Below are 21,674 nucleotides of genomic sequence, written 5' to 3'. Positions count from 1 at the left end.
TCTCACTTGCCCCCCTTACAAAGCCATCAGAGCCACACTCATTACTCCATGAATTGATCAACCCATTCACAAGGGCACAATCCTCACAAACTAATCCCCTCTTAAAGGCCCCACCTTTCAATTACCATTATCAGATTTCCCACCCTCTAAACACTGTTATAGTGGGAGTCAAGTTTCCAATACATGAACTTTTGGGGGACACAGATCGCAACCCTTGATGTGGTGTCGTCCGCACCACACCGCGCTCAGCCAGTGAGCGCACCGGCCATTCCTATATAGGATCCGAACCCGCGGTGGGAGCGTCACTGCGCTCCCAGCACCGCACTCTCCCGAGTGAGCCATGGGGTCGGCCCTAAAATTTATTTCTTACAGTTTTGGAAGCCAGGAAGCCCATGGTCCACAGAACACATCTGGTGAGGGACTTCTTCTGGATGGATCTCTCTACAGGGTCTCGTGGAGACCAGGTGTCACTTGGTGAGAGTGGACAGAGCAGGAGAGAGCTAACCTTCTCACTTGCCCCCCTTACAAAGCCATCAGAGCCACACTCATTACTCCATGAATTGATCAACCCATTCACAAGGGCACAATCCTCACAAACTAATCCCCTCTTAAAGGCCCCACCTTTCAATTACCATAATCAGATTTCCCACCCTCTAAACACTGTTATAGTGGGAGTCAAGTTTCCAATACATGAACTTTTGGGGGACACATTTAACCCATAGCATGCCCTTTTACATACCCTCGTGCTCCCAAAGCCAACTACCTGAATCAGGAGTACAGGCTCCTAAAACACTACTCCAGGACTGATTGAGTCCTGAGCACCAAAGAACGTCATGTGGCACTCACACAGGAAAGCCTGTCCGCCGCACACACTGCAGGTGAGTTTCAACACCAGAAGTGGAAAAATCATGAAATTAAAATGAATGGGAAACGTGAGCACATGAGGGTGTTGAGTGCTCAATACGGACAGGCTTCTTAATTGTTAATCAGCTCAGCTCCTGGGAGGCCTACTCAGAAGCATCTTTCAGGAGCCGCAAGAGGCAGCCCCCTCTCCAGGAAGCCTCCCCACAGGGAGAAGAGACCTTGCCCAGGCCTTGCATACGCCTGGTGGTGTGGAGAATCCTGTGTGCATGCCAGTCTCGTGACCTTGGCTGAAGGGCAAGGCTTCATGCTGTATATCTCTGTGTGTCACAGGAATGCCGAACACCGTAGCAGACCAGAAATGCAAATGCACTCTGGAACATTTAAGGCACAACATGAAAGATGACGTGAGTAGCACAGCCTTAGCACAGTTTTCTGCTGCCCTCTCAGTTCTGACTTTCCTGTCTTTCTTCTCACCAGTCCACCTCTTCTCACTCACCTTCCCACCCTTGCGTCGTTTTTAAATTCATGGTAGGAATCATGTTTGTTTCCTTTTCATTATGTTACTTATTCTTTCCAACATCTTGTTTAAAAAAAATTGCAACTGGCATCATTCTTTCCTCTGAACCTATACAAACTTTCTTCTTTTGGTTCTCCTGTCTCTTTTTCCTCTCTTTACTCTCTTGTTTTCAATGATTCATTCATTTTTCTTTCAACATCTACAGTGTGAGGCCCAAACCTGGGCCAGGCACTGAGTTGGGTGTTGGGATATGGAAGACAGTCCTGGCTCTAAACAAGTTCACCAGCGATAGGGGAGATGGGGTGGGGGTGGGGGGCAGGCAGAAAAATTTCAACCCAGTGCAGTAGCCAAGGCATAATGGAGGCATGTCTTAAATTGCCCATTGCAGGCCAGTGGAGGGAGTCAGCAACTCTGCTTTGGGGAAGGGGATTCATGAGCCGTTTCCCAGGCAGACTTGGTGGCAGGTGAAAGGCAGAGAGAACAGCAGACCAAAGACTATGAAATAGCCTGGTCCACAGAAATAAGTCTAAATGGTGTAACTTATGAATTAAGAAAAAAATTTAAAAAGCACCGCTTCCATTTTGAAGCGTTTCCTTCCCCATGCCGGGCAGCATGCTAATCTCTTTATCTCCACTGTCTCACTCAGTACCAGTGACATCCTCATGAGGTTTGTACTAATACAATCCCTATTTTACAAATGAAGAAACCGAGGCTTTGTGAGGGGCAGTGATTTGTCCAAGGGAAGGCGGGAAGCAAAATCAGGAAAACACAGATCTGCCTGAAGCCCTTGGGCTAAATCTCTTATCCTGTGCAGCCTCAGACTTAGTGTGGCTGGAGAATAAGATTCAAGGACTGCCAGTGGGGCTGGGAGGAGGGGAAGAGCTCATGCTCCGAATGACCCAGGAGATGGTTTGACCTGATTATGTAAGCCCTACCCCACCTTTCCCTCCTCTCCCCAGCTCAGCCTCCATGTGTCTTAGTGAGACAGCTGGAGCATCCCACACCTTCTGCTAGGAGGACAGGAGTGGGGTATTCACCTAAGAGATAGTGGGTCCTTCCTCAGCTAGGGACAGAGGGAGAGCTTCCTAGGCACAATGACCAAGTGGACCAAACACTGGGAACCACGTCAGAGTGAGGCTATGGGGAGCCAGCTACCCCAGCACTTTTGAGCAGCACTGACCAGAAGACATGCCAAAAATTCCAGAACCACAACCCAACCATCAATTCCAAAAGCTATGTTTGATCCCACAAGGCTCAGAAGGAGAAAAATCCTTTACCTTAATTCTCCAAATCCCCAAATATTCCAGCTTTAGTTCAGAGAAGAACAGTTCTCAAATCCATGTAGAATGCTGAATGTATTTTTTCAGATGAAAAGTGCCTAAATCCCAGATATAACCGAATTCTAGAAATATACAAAAAAAAGCATAGAGAATCATTAGTATCAATGCTTACTTTGAATGGATTTGGTAATGAGATGTTTCATTCATTTAAAAAATAAGAACTGCATAATTATTATATGATAATATAAGAACAGTTTATTGAGCAATTTATTGCTCAAGTATAAGAACAATTTATTGAGCAACTACTATGTACCAAGTGCAGTTAGGCATTTTATATACTTTAAGTCATTTAATCTTATACGAGATCAGTTTTGATATCCACATATTTCAGAAGTCACACAAGTGGCCAAGCCAGTTGTTGGGTCCTCCTGACCCCCAAGACCCTGCCCAGCAATCACATTCCTCTTCCCTACTAAAGGTTTTCCATTCATCTGATTCCAGGAATCTAGGCAGAAGGAATAAGAAACATGCCCAGTAACTTCATTCTGAGGATGGCCTCTCCTCGGATGCTCAGCCCATTCTGTAGATGGTGGGAATTACGTGAACCCTGGAAGCTGCATCAGATTAACGCTCTCGTAAACTTTATCTGAGCTTAGCACCATCATCTAGTAACGTGATCAGTGGACCTCACGGATGACTCAGGGAACAAGAAATGTAGCCTCACCAGAGATTCTCATCTTAACTGATGATCGAGATGGCTACACGAGGAGGCCAGAAGGGGAATGAGACAAGAGGTGTCGCTGATATTACCACCTCTGGGAGTACCTTCTAAGCTACTCCGAAGCAGGGCCTGATGCTTAGCCTGGTGGGCTCAGACATTGACCTTCTCTTGTCCTTCAAGGGACATCCAGAAAGCCACATTATTACATTTACAACGGGGTGCCCCTTCCCCCTTCCAGACCTCTCTCTTGCCTCCCCCCACCCCCACTCCCAAAAAAACCCCAGCATACTGGCAGCCAAATCATTAGTGAGATGGGGCTGGTTGGCACAGACTCAGAATAAGGGACACTGAAAAGTTCTGGAGGAGAATTTGCCCTCGACTCTGAAAACAGATGGTGCGATGTTTTTGCCCCACAGTCGAGAGCAGAGGGCAGGTGGCTTGTATTCCCCACAATGAACTCCCCCTCTCTCCTCCAGGAAAAAAATGGACACGGTTGGCTTCTCTGAGGCCTTTTGGTTGTCACATTCCTCCCTGGGATGTGTTAGTATCAGGACAGACCCACACAGCTCTGCAAGCCTGAGTCCTGCCTCCTCCCATTCTGGGCTGGTTTAATCCAGTGCTCAGGGCCCAGATCTCAGCAGCACAGGGTGAATCCCCCTCACTCAGAAGAGTCCCCTGCCCAGCAGCACAGTCAGAGAGATGTCATCCTCAATACCTCTGAGTCCCCGTGAGCAGCCTTCCACGCTCAGGCATTTTGACTAGGAAAGCACTTTTTGCCTTATTGTCAAAATGTATTCGCTTCGTTACCCAAAAAGGGCAGACAGAGCACAGCTTCCTGGTTGACGATGGGCTCTTCGCAGACCGCCTGGGCTGGCGTCCCAGTTCTACTTCTGCACATGTCGTTTTAGGAGCCTGAGCAAGTTATTCAAACTCTCTAAGCCTCAGGTTTTGTTTTATCTTAAAGGTTTGTTCTTAATGTTCAGTGAGAATCTTTGCACAGCTTAGCACTTGGCCCAGTCCATTACAAGCACTTAGAAATGCCAACTAATATTCATACCATGTAAGCCAATGCTCTAGACTTAACTTCACAGTCTCATCCCAACAGGAAAATAAGAAAAGGTCTCCCCTCTTCCTATTCCATCACAATGACGTATTCAGCGTAGGGCTCAGCCCCTGGGGCAAAGGGGACAAAGGAAGCCTGGGGCTTGAGTCCCGGATGCTCAGCTGAGACCTGGCTGTGTGCCTCACTTCCCGTGTACTAATCTGTGAAATGGACTGCATTATATCACTGCCCACCTCCCAGCTGCGCTGCCAGGGTCCAGTTCAACCCTGCACAAAAGAGGTGCTCTCTAAACTATAAGGTGCTAGAGAAATGTAATTAATCGTAACAACACAGCCAGTTACAAGCATGCTCTGTAGATGACACTTCACTAAGGCCTGTCTTCCAGGGACCCACTGAAATACACACAATGACCCCAGGAGGTAAGGAGAGGGGTACACCTGCCAACTCCATTTCACAGATGTGGAAACTAAAGCTCAGGGAGGTGGAGGAGGCTACTGAATTGATGGTTTGTAAGCTCGCTCCCTCTCCTGCTTGTAACTGGGAGGGGGTAGGAGGAGACAGCAATAACATTGGCTTCTGCCTGTTTCCAAGGCAGCCAAACTGGTGAATGTTTTGTAATCAATGTTTTTCAGCACACACGCGGAGCAACGTTGCATGGAAATTAAGGAACTCAAATTTCTGCATGAAAATTAAGGAACTCAAATTTCTGCATAAGTTCCTCCCAGGAGCTGCTGGAGCAGCAGGGGCAAGAGTCCTGGGCCAGCCAGGGTCCTCAGAGCCTCCTGCAAAGTGGGAAGGTCACAACATCAGGGTCACCTCCCACTCCCAGAGATGAGCCAGGGAAGAGGAGACCAGCCCAGGATGGGTACTAGGACCCACTTGGCCACTGCGGAGGAACCTGCTCAGAAATCCAGTAACCCCTGCAGAAGAGGAAGCGGGCGTGAAGAGAGAGGCCCAATGCGGAGCATGTGCTGGGGCCTCGGCCTGGAGGGTGCGGAGGCTGCCTCCTCCCCAGGCCCTCCTGCATCTTCCCGCCTGACACACTGTCCCCAAGGATGGGATATTCATCTGCTCTGTGGTTAATGGAGATACACTGCACCTGACCTGGCCAAGTAAGCCACGGGCTTTCTAAGGATGCTGACAATACTTCTCTGATGTCACTCAGGTCTGCAGAAGATCACCACAGGGGCCAAATGGTGCTCAGAAGTCTGAAGAGTCCAAGTGCCCATGACAGGCAGACCCAGGTCCCTCAAGACCCCCAGGAGGTGAGAGGCAGAGGTGAGGTCCAGGTGCCAACCCCTCAGCCGCTGTGCTCTGGGATCAGCCCTCCTCTCTGCCAGCAGAACTCCAAGTGTGTCACAAGTCCAGACCATCTGCTCCTTCCATAAGACTCAAGGCAAGGCTGTATGATCTTCCTTTCTCCATGCAGAAGGTGAGGTACACAGTGGCTGGGGACCCGGCACAAGCAGAGGCATCCCCAAGGTGAGGCAGGGCTCTATTAGAGAGGCAGGAGGTCTAGGGTACAACACCCAGCATTGAATAGTTACCAGTTTCACTGCCAGCAAGGCAGCCTCATCATCCAGGCAGCTAGCCTTGAACACTACCTGGACGTGACCCACACAGGAGCTGGGCAGTGTGCTGACAGCAGCCAGGACCAGCCACACCATAGGCAGGGTTCTTGTCTGCTCAGAGGAGAGAGTGAGCCAGCTGTCAAATGAATCATGCATACGGATGGATTCCTGACCTGGAAATCATCAAAACCCATCTGCCCATTGACCTATATGGATGGCAGAGGACTGACTGCTTCTTCCAGGAAGGCTCTGAGCTTCTTCCTGAAGAAGAACCCCAAAAGGACGTAAGGTCAGACACTGCTGCACCTCTCTTGGACAGCCACTGGAACCTGGCTCCCATGCTTGCCTGGATTCCATGAAATCCAGCAGGCCTGAGCCTGGAGGCAATATGTGCAGGCTCAGGATACAGGCTTCCAGGCTCAGAGCTAGTCCCCACCTGATAGCTGTGTCGCCATGGATAGTCAACTTAACTTCCCTGGTCCTCATCTGCAAATCAGGGATAGAAAGATCAGCTACTTTGCTGGACTGGGGTTGCACTGCAGTGTTTGTAGAATGCTCAGCAAACATCTGGCACAGAGTAGGTGCTCAATAAATATTTTGGTATTCTCAGTGTCTGACGGCTTTCATCACTCCTATTGCCAGAATAGATTTCAAGACAGATAGTCCTGCATTTGAATCCTAACTCTGCCACTTCCTGAGAATGTGACTGTAGACAAGTCATTTGACTTTCCTACAAAATGCGGATGGGACCACCAGCCATTTTGGACCACTGAGAATTATAGGGGGTGTAGTAAAGCAAGTGGGACAGTGTGAACTTTCAAGAATGGAGGTTCCAACCCAAAATGAGGGACGTTTTACAGAACAACTTGTCTGGAGTCTACCACAATGTCAAAGCCAAGTACAGCTGAGGAACTGTTGCAGCTTAAAGGGATGTTAAAGAGACAAGACCACTACATGCAACAGTGATCTGGAATCAGGAAAAAATAGTCAAAAAGGACATTATTGGGACCAGTGATCAAACTGTATGTGGCCTGTGGATTAGATCATACCATCGAAGCAATGCTAAATTTCCTGAGTTTGATAATTACACAGTGCTTATATAAGAGAATGTTCTTGTTCTTAGGAAACTGACTATTTAGAGATAAAAAGGCATGTCTGCAATGTGCTCTCAAATGGGTCAGAAAAAAGATAGTGTGTGTGTGGGGGGGGGGGGGGCAGAGACCAAGTTAACAACTGACAAATCTGAGTGCACAGTAGTTCATCATGTCATCTTTGTGATTTTTTTCTGCTAGTTTGAAATCAAGGCAAACTAAAAGATATCCAAGAGCTGTGTAACAGGAGGAAGAGAAACAGGTCAAAAGAGCTGCATAGCAACCATCCACGCAAACCAAAAATAAAAATGTTTCTCACAAAACCCATGTCACTTTATGTATAAACGTATGATTTATTGTGCAGAAAACTACAAAGGATAAAACTGAAATTTAATTTGAACCGCACCTGCTCCCCACAAGAAAAAAAAAAAGAGCAATGAATGGCTACTGCTATTGATACAACCGGGGCCAGGCTGGGGGGACTCACAAGAAACACTCTGGCCACATGCTCACCACCAAGCAGCCTGGCACGTAGGTGAGCTGGGATCTGACCCCAGGTTGCTTCAGCAGGATTCCCACAGGCAGAAGGGAGGCAGGCACTGCAGGCCAAACAGCAGTAGAACAAGAGCACCCCTCCTTTGAAGCTGGGGTCTCACGCCCTGTAATGTGGCTGCAAACCCCAGGGGAACCCAGACCCAACTCTCCTGTCCTGAGTACTTCCACCATACCACCCCTAGCACTGCACATGCTCAATTCTTGCTTGCAAATGTACTCATGAACATTCATCTTCTTTTCAACAATGCACAGAACGTCTCTGGAAGAAGATCCAACAAACTGACAATGACCGTGTCATTGGGGAGAAGAAACAGGAGTCTGGGGACAGGGATCGTAGCAGATTTCCCTGAAATATTTTTTATCCTTTTTGGATTTTGTGTCTTGTGAATGATTTACTTATTCAAAAAGTGTGCGATTTTTTAATACAAAAGAGAAAAAAAGAAATCCCCCCAGTTACTAGTGACTATGCTCTGAGTATGAATGAGGCAGTGAGAAAATCCCATGCTGTATAATACTTAGTTCCTGGCTCACCACTGTCCCTCACTACACAGCCTCCTATTCTCAGTGGGTGGAGGAACTAGAGTGATTAAAGACTCAGAATAAGCAACATCACTGATGATACTTGAGGGTGTTTAGATCTGATTCCCAACAGACGAGTCCGTATGTCCCTGGAACCTCAGAACTGCTACTGAAGCAATCTAGGGAAGCCAGCCTCAAGGAACCCTAACACACAGTTATCCAACACCAATGCACGTCAGCAGCTGTGCGAGCACTTTTGTCCCTATACAACCCAATGGTGTGCAGGGACTCATTATCCCCATTTTACAGCTCAAGAAACAAAGGCACAGAATGGTTAGCTGAGGTGCCCAGGGTCTCTGCAGAGGAGAGAGGCTGGCAGAGGAGGGCAGGAAATCCAGCTCCAGAAACTGGGCTCCTTCAGCCCATGCTTCTCCCAGAAGGAGCACCACTGAAAGGATTTTGAGTCAGAGACCCTGGATTCCAAGCCACGTTCCCTCTAGAAGCTGCACCTCTGGGTCAGATGGCATTCAGTGGCGCTGTCTCATGTGAGGACTGAAGGAGATGATGCATGTGAAAACGATTTGTAAACTGTAAAGGGCCATATGGATCTCACCATCGAAACAGAGGATGCGGTGGGGCGTGGGGTGGAACAAGGCTTCTGGAAGGTCAACCCTTCCAGGAGGTTTTCACTGAACCATTAGAAGCATTTCACCTCCTAGTCTTCTACCTCAAACTTTCCTTTTTGAACCTACACTTATGTTCAACTTTCCCTCATAAACATCCTCCCACTGCAGGGGTGTTAAATTATCAAATCAACCCCAAATGTAAACAGTTTTCATTTCTCCAAACCAAAAACCCTCCCTTCCTGCCAGCATGTTTGGGTCTTGTCACTCAGAACATCAAAGTCTCTGCTTGCCTTTCTCATCACTAGGGTGACTTGTGCAAATGAAAACAACCCACCACATGCCAGGCTGTGCAGCACCTCCCTGTGTCCCTGTGGGGAGGCAAATGAGCTGAGGTCACATGCCCTGAGTCTCTCCCGCCGTCCTTCTGGTAGCTTTGGCCAGTCTCTTTCCCACCAAAGGACCCTTGCAAAGGAAGGCGGTTGGACCAGGCAATCTCTAGGTCTCTTTCAGATCTAAAATTGGCTGATTTCATCTGATTCTCACTGCTGAGAGTCTCTACTTCCTGAACTGTAATGATAGCTCACTTACATAGAGAAAAAAAAAAAAAAAAGATAAGTGGCTGCATATATGCTGGGCTGTAGTTTTTGGTGACTCATCGAGGAGAAAACTTATATTTCCACTTAGCTCAAAAGACTCTGCTGAGAGTCTCTACTTCCTGAACTGTAATGATAGCTCACTTACATAGAGAAAAAAAAAATAAAAAAGGTAAGTGGCTGCATATATGCTGGGCTGTAGTTTTTGGTGACTCATCGAGGAGAGAACTTATATTTCCACTTAGCTCAAAAGACCGGTCCTTCCATTCTCCAATTACTCAAATGACTTGAAGTCACTGAGCCAATGGGACGGACCCCTGGGGAAGTTCCAGGCTACTAGGAGTTCAAATGCCAATAAATGTAAGTTAAGTGGGGGATTTCCCACGGTGGACAGGTGCACCAACAGGTGGGCTGTGATGGAGATTCCCCTCCCTGAGAAAATACCCCGTACCCACTCAACTCTCCATCTCAGTGAGCCATCTTCTAGGGAGCCAAGGAAAAACTAGCCCCAACTCTGGCCCAGGGCCACAGTCCAGGAAGTCACACCCCCAAAATGAAGGTCACCTCTTCCAGGAAGCCGATGTTGAGCCAGCCCCCACCCAAACCCCTAGATTAGAAACTCTGTAAGAGAAGCAATGGTGCCTGGCATGTAACAGGGGCTTAATAAATCATTTCCAAAATAGTGAATACTTGCTGGATGAATTACTCACACTGCTTCCATAAAGCTTAGGTAATTCCACTCCCCCAAATACTGGGTGCCTGTTATATGCCAGGTGTTGGGGATAAAAGGGTGATCAAAGCAGATATTTGTCCATTCAGCCATCATCCAGACAGTTGCTGAAAGTGCTGGTAGATGACCTTCAGCTCTCAGCCCTCGCTGGGGACTGCCTTGGCTGAATACAGTTACCGTGTTCAAGTCAAGCATCCTTCCAGAGCAGCCAGCGTACAATGACTGATCAACTTTCCCTCCAATTCAGGACAAATCTGAAGGGTCATTCTAGCTCCCCAGAAGGCTACTTAGGGCTGGCCTTTGTTGGGACATCGTCATAGCTTGTCTTCTCCCTCTGCCCAATCCTGATTTCTTCTTCCTCAGTTTCACAGCTGTTGATGCCAAAGGCATCCCATAGTAAACATCCTGATCACTAATCCACATCTCAGCATCTCTTCTCAGGGAACCCAACATGCATCAAGAAGGTTCATATGATTCATGCTCAGGCCTTGTGCCACCAGGATGAAGGTCTAGGACCAGAGGACAAAGAGATCATGCCTAGATGGGGGACCTGCTTCCTTAGAGTGCCTTATTGACAAGGATGCTGAAGCCTGGGCTCAAGGCTCAAATCAATGAGCGAGAGCTGTGAATTGTGGGCAAACATTCGTGGTTGTTTTCATGTGTGAATGAGTCCCAGACCCGTGTTCCCCGTCTTTGTTCCCCCAGCACACAATACAGGAAAGGAGTTTGGTAAAACTTCTGCTGGGTGACAAGAGGAGGACTGAAAGGACAAATGGATGGACAGACCCACACATCTGGTTGAGCAAGAAAGTCACACCTAAAGCTCCTAGACAGTAAAAGAAAGGTCATGATGACTTGGTAAAGGTTAAATTCTATAATTTATGTAAAGTGTTTATTACAATTCTCAAGTAACATTAACAATGAAGATGACAACTCAGGTACTCATGGAGAACTTCCTGGAGGAGGAAACTTGTGACTAGCAGCTTGAAAGAAGTGAGAGAATGGAGCAAGCCGCACCAGGCAGGAGAAGGGAGGCATGATCTGCCGCTGCTCATCAGATACGGGTTGTGACAGCCCAGCGATGTAAGCTGGGAGAAGCATTCACCCGTGACCTCAGCATCCACCACTACGTATGCAAGCTATGACATGCCTATGACCAGTGGAAACAAGCGGCTGACGGAAGGCACCAAACATACCACTGTGGTTTAGAGACTTAATCCACAGCGATAAGAAGCCATCAAGCTCGTGGAACCAAGGTGCTGAGTGACAGCTGGTAACCCAAGCTTCAGAACAGATGTAAGATTTCCTAAACGACGCATCTCTCGGATGTTCCGCAGTTCCTCCATCCACTTAGTCTGCCATGCTCCTGAACCAGATGGGGGCTTGGAAGGCACCTGGAGCCTCCATCCTAAGAAGGCAGCTTCAGAGGAAGAACCAGCACTGGACAAAACAGACTCCGGCCTCAGTCGCCCCCCGGGAAATGAACAGACCCTGGGGTCCATCCTCTCTCAGGTGCCTCTGGACCCACTGAGCATCCTCATTTCTGACAGTGATGTCTGGAGAAACAGATGGGAGTATTGAGGGAAAGGGGAGTAAATGGGAGCCTGGAAATCATGCAAAAAAGAGTAAGTGATGAGGGCAATGGGAAAGGGATCAAGTTTACCTGGGACAATTACGAAACAAGTGACATCACAGGGTTTATTTGCTAAGTAGTACAGCATATTCTAGAAAACACTGATGCCCTTGTTCTAGTACTACACATCCCTGAGCCAGGAGCACCTAAAAGGCTAAATGAGGGGGCCATCAGAGATGGCAGGTAGGAGTGACCACTCAAAGAACCAAACTCCAGGGCAGATCAGGATGGTGGAAGTCAGGCTGAAGGTCACGAGTCACAGGGAGGCAGTAAAGCCCAGAGTTTAAGCAGACAGGTTTCGCTGCCGAGCTACACAGGCTGGAACTGAGGCTCCACCACTTCCTTCCTGCATGACCTCAGGTATGTAGAGCACAGTGCACCTTGCCGAGCCTGGGCCTTATCTGTGATATGGGGATAAAGATGTAGAACTCCCAGAGTACCTGCTGGAACCGAACCTAACCTCTGCAGCACACCTGACACATGGTTAGTGCTCAGCGGGTGGATGCTGCTGTTATTATATCATAGGTCACTGGGCTGTATAAGAATCCTCTAGTGATACCCCTTCCAAAAGCTCACCACAAATCCTAGGGGTTCAAGAGGGTCTCCCGCAGGCCGCTTACGTTGGGCTCGGTGGAGACAAGGTGGGGGCAGCAGGAGGACCATCCCCCATTCTAACCAAAGCAGCTCTCCTTTAACCAGCTGTTCGTAGAAGGCCTGCACAGAAAATTTCAGTTTCCAAAGGGGTTTGAGTGTCTTAAGAAAATATGAAAACTTCCAATGTTCATTCTCTAATTTTACTAAAGGAAAAAATGAAGCCTCAAGAAAGCAAGGGACCCATCTAAACTCACAGAGCAAGGGAAGGGAAGCTGTAGCTGGAGGTCCTGCGTCTCACACACAGGCAGCTGTACAGCTAGGGTGTTTGGATACGTAGTCCAAGGTGGAATGCTCTAGAGCACGATTCTCTCACTCTACAGACGTGGGGGCTTTGCACCCCAAGTAGAAGTCCACAAGTCCTTGTCACCGCAGCCGGGGGAGAAGAGCAAAAGGGGTGTCAGTGGGGAGTCCAATCCCAGGCAGAGAACCCCACCCCGCTTCCCACAGAAGTGGGTCCCTGGAGGGCTGCTGTTCCAGGTGCTCTAGAGGCAAATGAAGGGGACCATCCAGTTAACAAGCACCCGGACTGACAGTGGTAAGGAGCTAAGAAAGAGATCCCCTCCGAGTCAAGAAATCACAGCTCTCTAAAGACTGATGAGTCATGTCCAATCTGCCCAAAAGATAGGTCCATCCAAGCAGTTATGCGACCTCTCCCAGAGCAGGAGGAAGAGAAGAAAAAAAGAAGAGAAAGACTTCTCACAAGTGTGAATGCTCTCAAGTGACCACAGGTCAACTGGTCAACCAAAATAATCAGCACAGGCAAAGCAAGGAAACCCTAGCATCAAAGAAGAATAATCCTAGAGAAATCACTCATGGCAGCCACTCACGGGCAGCCTCCTTCCTGGGCCAGTTAGCTCACTGGCTGAGCGTGGTGCTGACAACACCAAGTCAAGGGTTAAGATCCCCTTACCGGTCATTTTTTTTTTTTAAAAAAAAGGAATTAGAAGGATGATCTTATTCAACAGGAGAGACATAAATTCCCTAGCACAGGAGGGTGTGAGCAACAGAAATGCCACCATCAGAAATGCTACAGAGGAAGCCCTGCTCTGGAGAAAGGATCGCAGGAGGTTACCTCTGAGGTTTCTTTTAGCTCTAAGGCTTTGAAACTCTAAATTGAAATTCCAGTTCCCATCCCATTACTCCTCCTGAGTTGAAATGTAGGCATTTCTACAAATCCAAACATGTAAGCTCTGCTCTTCCTTAGGGACTCTTTAAATCCATCCTGGCTTTTGCCAACTAGCCTCAACCTTCCTGGGGAGAAAGGTTCCCACTGGAGAGCCAGGGGAGGGCTCCAGGAGTCACAACAGTCAGGCACAGAGAAACAGGGTGAAGGAAGCCTCCTGACCCCACAGGATGTGGTGAGAGAATGAGCAAGAGAAAATCAGAGAAAGCTATCTTCAAACCCAAACAGCGCCACAAATAAAGAGACTTAACAGGAACACACAGGGACTTTTCTTCATTTGTCGAGTTAGGAAGCCCAAAATATTTGAAGCGTTGTGTCTCTAAGCTTTCTGAAGAAAAACCCTGCCTTGCTCATAGGACAAATCTAAGGGGACAAGTGTTAAGTTTGAAGTTACAAAGACCACAAAGGTCAGTTTGGTGATTTCATACAGAACCCCGTGATGTGAGGATCAGGGTGTTTTCAACCCAGTCTTCACACTCAGGAGCCAATGTGCTAATCAGCTTTTCACACAAAGGCTCAATTTTGAAGCTCACTCATTTTAAGTAGAGGCTGCCTTGCAACTGGCTCAACTTGAAGGCGTCCACATGGAAAGGAACAGACTTGGCTAGAGGGGCAGCCAAAATCAGCACTCCCAAAGAGAGTTGGTAAACAAGCAGATGAAAAAAAAAAAAATGGCCTCACTAAGGATAAAAAAAATATAAACCTAACAAGAGACCATTTTGCACCTATTGAATTATAATGTTTTTAAGCTAATAATACCCGGTGTTGATGAGGTTGTGGTGAAACTGGCATATCCACGTGTTGATGGAGGCAGCGTAAACAACCTATTTGAAAGTCATTTGGCAATACGGGTCAAGATTCATAAAACTGTGCCCTTTGACTCAATAATCCTTCTGCTGAGAAACTGCCCAAAGGATTTTTCAAAAGAAAAGTTACATGTACAAAGATGTTCATAGCACCCTTAGGTGTAATTGTAAACTACTAGAAAGTTTAATTTTCAACCACAGAGAACTGGTTTAGAGTATGGCATCTTAAGTTGACGAGCCATTACACACTCCTGAAGAATGACCATTAGTCAGGTGCTTCAATAAAATGGAACAATGTCCGTGACGCTAGAAAGTTTAATTTTCAACCACAGAGAACTGGTTTAGAGTATGGCATCTTAAGTTGACGAACCATTACACACTCCTGAAGAATGACCATTAGTCAGGTGCTTCAATAAAATGGAACAATGTCCGTGACAGAATATCAGGTGAAAAACAGACTACAAGCTATTCCCCACACCTGTGCCTACATAAAATCATTAATTAACGTACAGACAGAGCATATCAGACATCTGAAAACAGTCCGATTAGTTGGGGGAGGGTGGCTATTGATTTCGTTTTCTCATCTTTTTCCATTCTTTGGAGTTATAACGCTGCTTGTGCAACAAATGACTGCAGTATGAACAATCATGATGATGATGATACTTCACTGGTAAAGCTTCAATCATGTATAAAAAAGAAATGGGGGGGAACTCTGGGGCACTAGAGAGCTCAGGATATAAGAAATGGTCAAACTCAGACGTATTTGAGGATCAAGTCAAAGAAACGTGATCTCTAATCAGCAAATAGAAAATGTAGGTGCCAATGGGTCCTATATTAGTGAGGTCAGCCTTCCAGGCCCACAGAATATCTAATAGTACCTGATCATCTCAGCTTTGTGACGTTCAGTCCTCCTCTTCCTCCCCACTGTGCCGAGAGCGTTCAAACAGGAATAGAAAAACCCACATCTGTGTATATTTAAATGCCCACCCTCCTACAACATAAAATCCTACTGAGAAGTCTAGAAATAATTGAGATACTGCATTTCCTACACTAAGTCTTTTTCAAAAGGCAACTTGGACCCACTTCTACACGGGGTACTAGAGATAATGAGGACCCTTAGTTTTCTACAAGGGGAGACCCAGGTGGGATTTCTAGTGTGAACAGCAATCCCAACAAACAGCTGTCCCCTATGACGATCTGGACAGGGCAGCCAATTCAGAGTGTCAGCACTTTAGAGTCCCACAAGACCTAAGTATAGTCCTGACTCCAACTCTACCAGCCCGGTGCCTTTGGGCATGTCATTTCACCCCCATGACCTCAGTCTCCACATCCATCAAATGGGGACATTTGAGTGGATTGAGCAGAGCACCTGGCAGCAGTGGGCGGTCACTAACTGGCGGCTGTCTCGATTGCTCTCATTTCCTAGGTCTCCCTGTGTGATTGATTCGTCCCCCAGGGCTTCCTGTACCATGTGTTCATATGTGGCAAGGGAAGGCAAACAGGCAAATGAACAAATGCAGCTCAACCTTTGCTGACATCAGGGTCACCTGACCGCTTCAAGAAGAACAGGCGCCTGCTCCTTCCCAGCACAATTTATCAGGTTCTCCTGGAGTGAGCCCCTGGCACAACTACTTTGTGAAGCTCATTCCACCCTGCCACTGGGCTGGGGAACATCTATTCAAGCAAGAGCAACCAGTGATTTTTCTTCCAAACCCCCAAGCCCGAGAGAGCATGAGACACAAGTCTTCCTTAATTTATTTAGGCCATGGTTCAACAGCTCCTTTTGGAACAATCAAGCTCTGTGTGAGTGACTGGAAAATGGCAAGGAGTTCTTCTACTCCCTGTCCTGCTGCTCAGCCCAGTGATTTCCTGCAATGTGGGAAAGCAGGACAGCTAGAGTGACCCACCCACAGAGGCCACTGGGAACCACCTTACCATCTGACGGACCAGGGGTAAACACAAGACCCTGGGGCAAAACTTCACCCCAATGTGTAGTATCCAGGTCTTGTGCAGCAACCCCATCGCTGGGGTGCAGCAGTAGCTGCTGAGGAATCTGCAGGGATCCCTAGAAGCAGGTGTTGGGAAATCGAGTCTGAACACTCTGCCTCTCCTCTCGCCTTGGTGAAGGGAACAGGGCCACTATCAGACTGGCTTTTCCGACGGTGGTGTGAGTCTGGGTCATTTCAACACTCTCCCCTGCCTGGAAGTCTCATTTTGCAAGACTGTTCAAGGGTCAGCATGCTGCTCTCCCTTTCCCCAGGATTCCTAAAGAATCCTCTGCAAATGTCCCCCTGATCCTCAGTATACAGCCTGTTTCTGCCACACTGGCAACGTGCCAAGAATGTTCGATGTGCACAGCTCACAATAACCCCTATAACTTTCACAATAGTCTCTTGGGGATTGATGCCATGCTTGTTCCCATTTTACAGATGAGGAAAGTGAGGCACAGAGAGCAGCTACCTTGTCCAAGTTCCCACAGCCGATCGAAATTTGTGGCCTGACACAGGTTCCAGAGGGTCGGTTCTTACAGGCTATGCTGCAGTGCCCAGGCTTGAGGGCTGCTCCCTTCATTGACTCTTCCCTTAGATCAGAAAAAATTATTGGGCTCCCTGCTCTATGCCATCCAGGGTGGGGGGCTGGAGATATTCCAAGGGAAGAGACCCAATCCACCCTTGCAATAGCTCAGCTGAGTCCTAACTTCCTCACAAACAATCCTGAATGGATCGCAGACACACGAAAACCTTTCTAAGCTGTGTGGACCTGGACCATGTCCTGCAGAGGCTGGGCACGAGACTGGGGCAGTGGGTCAGGGGGTCAGGGTGCAGCTGTGGGGGCAGGCAGACCAGGAGGTGAATGCCAGCCATTCACGGACTCACTGCGTGATCTTGGCAGGCCCCTCGCTGGCCCTCTGCTTCTATGAAGAGTAAATGAGAAACTCTGCAAAGAGCTTAACCCTCCACAGAAAATAGCTCACACTAGTTAGAAGTCAGAAGAGCAGTTTAGAACAGGGACTAGCTGACTTTTTATTTAAGGGTCAGATAGGAAATGTTTTAGGGTCTGCAGGCCATAGGGTCTCTGTCATGAGTAGAGCCTGCCATTACAGTGCCAAAGCACTATTGACAATATGTAAGTGAATGGGCATGGCTGTGTTCCAATAAAACTTTATTTACAAAAACAGGTGGCCTGTCAGTTTGCTGACCTCTGCCTTAGCTGACTGGCATGATGATGACATGAGACTGAGCATATAACAGCCATGATATTAAGTTAGTTGAGTGATAATCTGCTCCTTTTTTCTTTTCTTTTACCTCCTCCTAGAGCAGTTGGACTTTGAGGTATGGTGACTCCCAACTTTTTGAGTTCCTAGTCTCTCCTGTTTTTTCAGTTTCTGTTTTTGTTTCAGGGGGAAGGGGGTGTCCTAGGTAGGTTTGTTTAACTCTACGATGCCCTTAACCAATGTCCAGATCCCTATCCTAAGTCTTCCCCTGGTCTCTGCTAGGCTATGACCAGAGGGTTAGGGGCTGATGTCTAGAAAATGGCAGGCCATGGAGAGTCCAGAGGAATGTGAACTCAGACACAATGCCAGGGTGTATGTTTGAAATTTGAGTCCACCGAGAGACTGGGAAGTCAGAGAAAAAAAAGAAGTCGTCAGGCACTGCAGGAAAGGTGATTAAGCCACACATCTTTATGTGTCTGCATAATTCCCACAGACACAGCCAGGCTCTTTCCCTCCTTGTTCCAAGGGCTAAAGGGGTTTGAGCATGCTGGCTGCTGACAGAGAGACCTACTGGAGCCTATGGGTGTTCAGGGATCCGCCCTCATGTCTACTGCTCTGGGAAGCCTTCCAATCCAGTGATACAACAGGTTCCCATCACCCCCTGGATCCATTGCAAAGAAGCCCCTACCCCATGGATGCACAGTGCCCCTCCTGCCCCCTCTTTCACAGATGGGCGTCCAGCCTATGGCAGACAGGCCAGGGTTCCAACCTCAGCCCCCCCCCCCCACTAGAGAACCATGCGACTGCTGTGGCCTGAATGTCTGTCCCCTCCAAAGCTAGTGTGAAAGCTGGATCCCTGGTGCGACAGTGTTGAGAGGTGGGGCCTTGAGGAGGTGAGTGGACAAATGGATTAATCAATGCATGGATTAATGAACTAATGGGCTAATGAATGAGTGGGTTATCATGGGAGTGGACAGCAAGTGAGCATGTTAACACATTGTTGCCCCCGCACCATGTGACACCCTGCATTGCCTAGGGACTCTACGGAGAGTCCCCACCAAGAAGGTCCTCACCAGATGTGCTCCCTCAACCTTGGACTTCTCAGCCTCTAAAACTATAAGAAATAAACTTTGTCTCTTTATACATTACCCAGTTTCAGGTATTTCGTTATAAGTGACAGAAAACGGACCAATACAGTGTGACCTTAGGCAAGTTCCTTATTTCTGAGTCTCACTTTCACATCTTTATCATGGGGATAAAAATAGCAGTATTCACCCATACAGCACTGGTTCACTGGCACTGATACAACTCTCTACTTCTACTTCCTAACGCTGGGCCCAGGAAGGGAGGACAGAAGGCTGGAACAGGGTGAGTGCTCAGAACAAGGAGCTCAGAGGGCTGCTGACTCCTTGGGGGCCCAGCACCACTCTGGCTCACAGGAATCAACCAGGAATGTCTGAATGCCCAAATAGCAGTCCAAGCACATGGGCCATTAGATGGTCATTGTCCAACTCAGGGGGCCGAAGGACTTCAGAGCAGGGCATGGGGAGTTCTGGGGGGGTCTCGGAAGATACCTTGGCCTAATTCTATGACAGATGAGGTGGGTTCTAGGTGAGTCAGAGAAGCCCCCAGCCCAGGGATGAAGACATGAGTTAAGATAACAAGGTGGGGATAGGCAGAGGGTGGGGTTAACACCTGGTTGATGCAAACTATGGGTGGGAGACTGAATTACTGGATTTCAGCAGACAATGGCAAATCTGATAACATAACAAATGCCCAATAATAATGAATGCATGAAAGAGAAATGCCAAATCACAGCAGCAAAGGCAAATACCAAAATTCACCTATGGACATGCAATTCCAAACTGTAAATGGAGTCTGGAAAAGCCCTCACCTCATGATGAAATGGGATTCCCTCCTGCACCAGTTTTCTAGGGCTGCCATACAAATTGCCACAAACTAGGTTGTTTAAAACAACAAAAATTTATGTTCTCACAGTTCTGGAGACTACATGTCCAAAATCAAGGTGCTAGCAGGGCCCTGCTCTCTTTGAAGACTCTAGGAAAGAATATTTCCTTGCCTTTTCCTGCTTCTGGTGGCTGCTGGCAATCCTTGGTGTTCCTTGGCTTGTAGATTCATCAGTCTAATAATCTCTGCCTCCACCTTCACATGGCCTTTGTCCCAAAGTGTGTCTGTGTCTCTGCCCCCTTTCTCTTATAAAGACACCTTTCATTGGATTAAGGGTCCACCCTACTCCAATATGATCTCAACTTAATTTTATTCCATCTGCAAAGATTCTACTTCCTAATAAGGTCTCATTCACAGGTGCCAGGGGTTATGATGTGAGCATATGTTTTGGGGGGACACAATTCACCCACCATACCCCCTTTATCAGGACTTCCCAGATATGCCACTGGCCAGCTTTTGCCTAAGCCAGCACTGAGGTCAGCTGTGACCTCCCAGAGTGTCTTCAGCAAATAGGGACATGACAAAGTCCCTAACGTAAGTCACTGGCAGAGCCCAGGCACATGGCACTTGTAACACCAGGGAAGATGCACGTGCCAGCCTGGCCCACATCTCCGGGAACTCTCAGATGCTGCATCCACATCAGCACTGCCTTGGGTACTTCCTAATGGTATGTTTGAAAGAGGCCTCAAGCCATCTCCACCCCACCCACCGCACAGTTGGCCCGGCATGCTGCACTCGAGAGTTATCCAGAGCCAGGGTGTCCTGACCACAGAGATCGCAGACCCATAACCGTCAGTGAGCCACCCCGAAGGACCATTGAGGACAGATCTTGTTCCTAAAAGGCCAGGCAGGTGGGGCTCCCTGTAAAGGGGACATGGGTGTCTTGCAGGATCTTGCGCACAGTTCTGACGGATCCAGAACATCCCCCCAGCTGCTGTTGGGAAATACCTGTGCAGTCTGTTTGCCGAATCAGCCAGGCAGCCCTTCCACAAACATTTCTCAAGCTCCAGCCTCCTACGTGTGACTGTTGCTGGCACAAATGGGAGCAAAGAGGCATGTCACAGAGCAGGACCAGACGCTCCAAGGCTGGAGGACTCAAGCACCTTCAAACCCCAAGTGACCTCTCAAGGGAGCACCCAAGCATACTACATGTGGTCAGTAAATATCAGCAGAGGTAAACTGACCAGATAGATTTTTCCAGTCTATAAATGAGGCCTATGTGTGCTCGTACTTTTCCATGAACCTGCCAGGAGACCTCGAGCAAATTCTAGAAACATGGTGAAGTCATTTCCTTATCTGAGTAGATGAAGCTGAGATGAAAGGAGTCGTAAAGTACTGGCCATACTTTTCCTTTCCGTCCTTGTGGCAGAAGCACTGCTCAGGTGAGCTGTCCCTTACTGAAGAGATATCTCAGAGGAGGCTGGGAAAATACGGGTGAGCCCTTCCTGAAGCCTTGTGATAGCAGCTGGGCAGGGACACTTACGGACCTGATGGTTCCGTCCAGAACACGCAGCTAATGAAGCACACCACACCTCCTCAAGGCTGCCCCAACACTAGCCTCTGTATTTGTTCTCTTTTCAGCCAGTATATTTGTATTGCAAGCCCACTCTGTTCCTCATACTGAGGGTGGGGGTGGGGGTAACGGCAGACACTCAGGCAGAGAAGGTCCCAGCCTTCATGGGACTAATCCCAGGGTCCTCTCCTCTCTCCAGCCTCTTCTCCAAGCCCTCTAGGAGTTGGCCTCTCCTTTTCCCCCAATTCATTGCTGAGTTGTTCCTGATCTTCTCCAAGAGGCCCCATGTCTGGCTTTCCATTTAAAGAAAGACCCTTCCCTCCTCTGACCTGTCCCTTTGCCATCAGTGGGTGGACACCCACTCCAGTAACAAGCATCCAACCTGCAATCGGCCTGGGGTGGATGTTCCAAGCCCCCAGAAACAAACACTCATTATCCAAGGTGTTGCCAGGTGTCCCAACCCCCAACTAAAGTCTGCCAGAGCTAACAACAGCGGCCTGCTGGGGGGGGGGGGGGGTCGTCCTCCCTTCTGGGGATCAGGAGACCGGGGCTCGGGGCACCTCAGCCAGCGAG

The 21,674-nt window shown here is 48.3% G+C and overlaps 1 long non-coding RNA gene across 1 annotated transcript in view; it reads right to left on the bottom strand.

Annotated features, from left to right (window-relative positions):
- Positions 1–21,674, bottom strand: part of LOC103587821 — a 192,615-nt gene that overhangs the window by 98,037 nt on the left and 72,904 nt on the right. Inside the window, exon 2 of the long non-coding RNA XR_550257.1 lies at positions 2,659–2,783. This is a non-coding gene — a long non-coding RNA (uncharacterized LOC103587821). The remainder of the gene's footprint in view (positions 1–2,658; positions 2,784–21,674) is intronic.

The sequence above is a fragment of the Galeopterus variegatus genome, unplaced genomic scaffold (genome assembly GCF_000696425.1).
Source record: "Galeopterus variegatus unplaced genomic scaffold, G_variegatus-3.0.2 Scaffold490, whole genome shotgun sequence".
Taxonomy (NCBI): Eukaryota; Metazoa; Chordata; class Mammalia; order Dermoptera; family Cynocephalidae; genus Galeopterus; species Galeopterus variegatus.
Note: the sequence above shows the minus strand (reverse complement) of the source record. Positions and strands in the feature narration are given on the sequence as shown.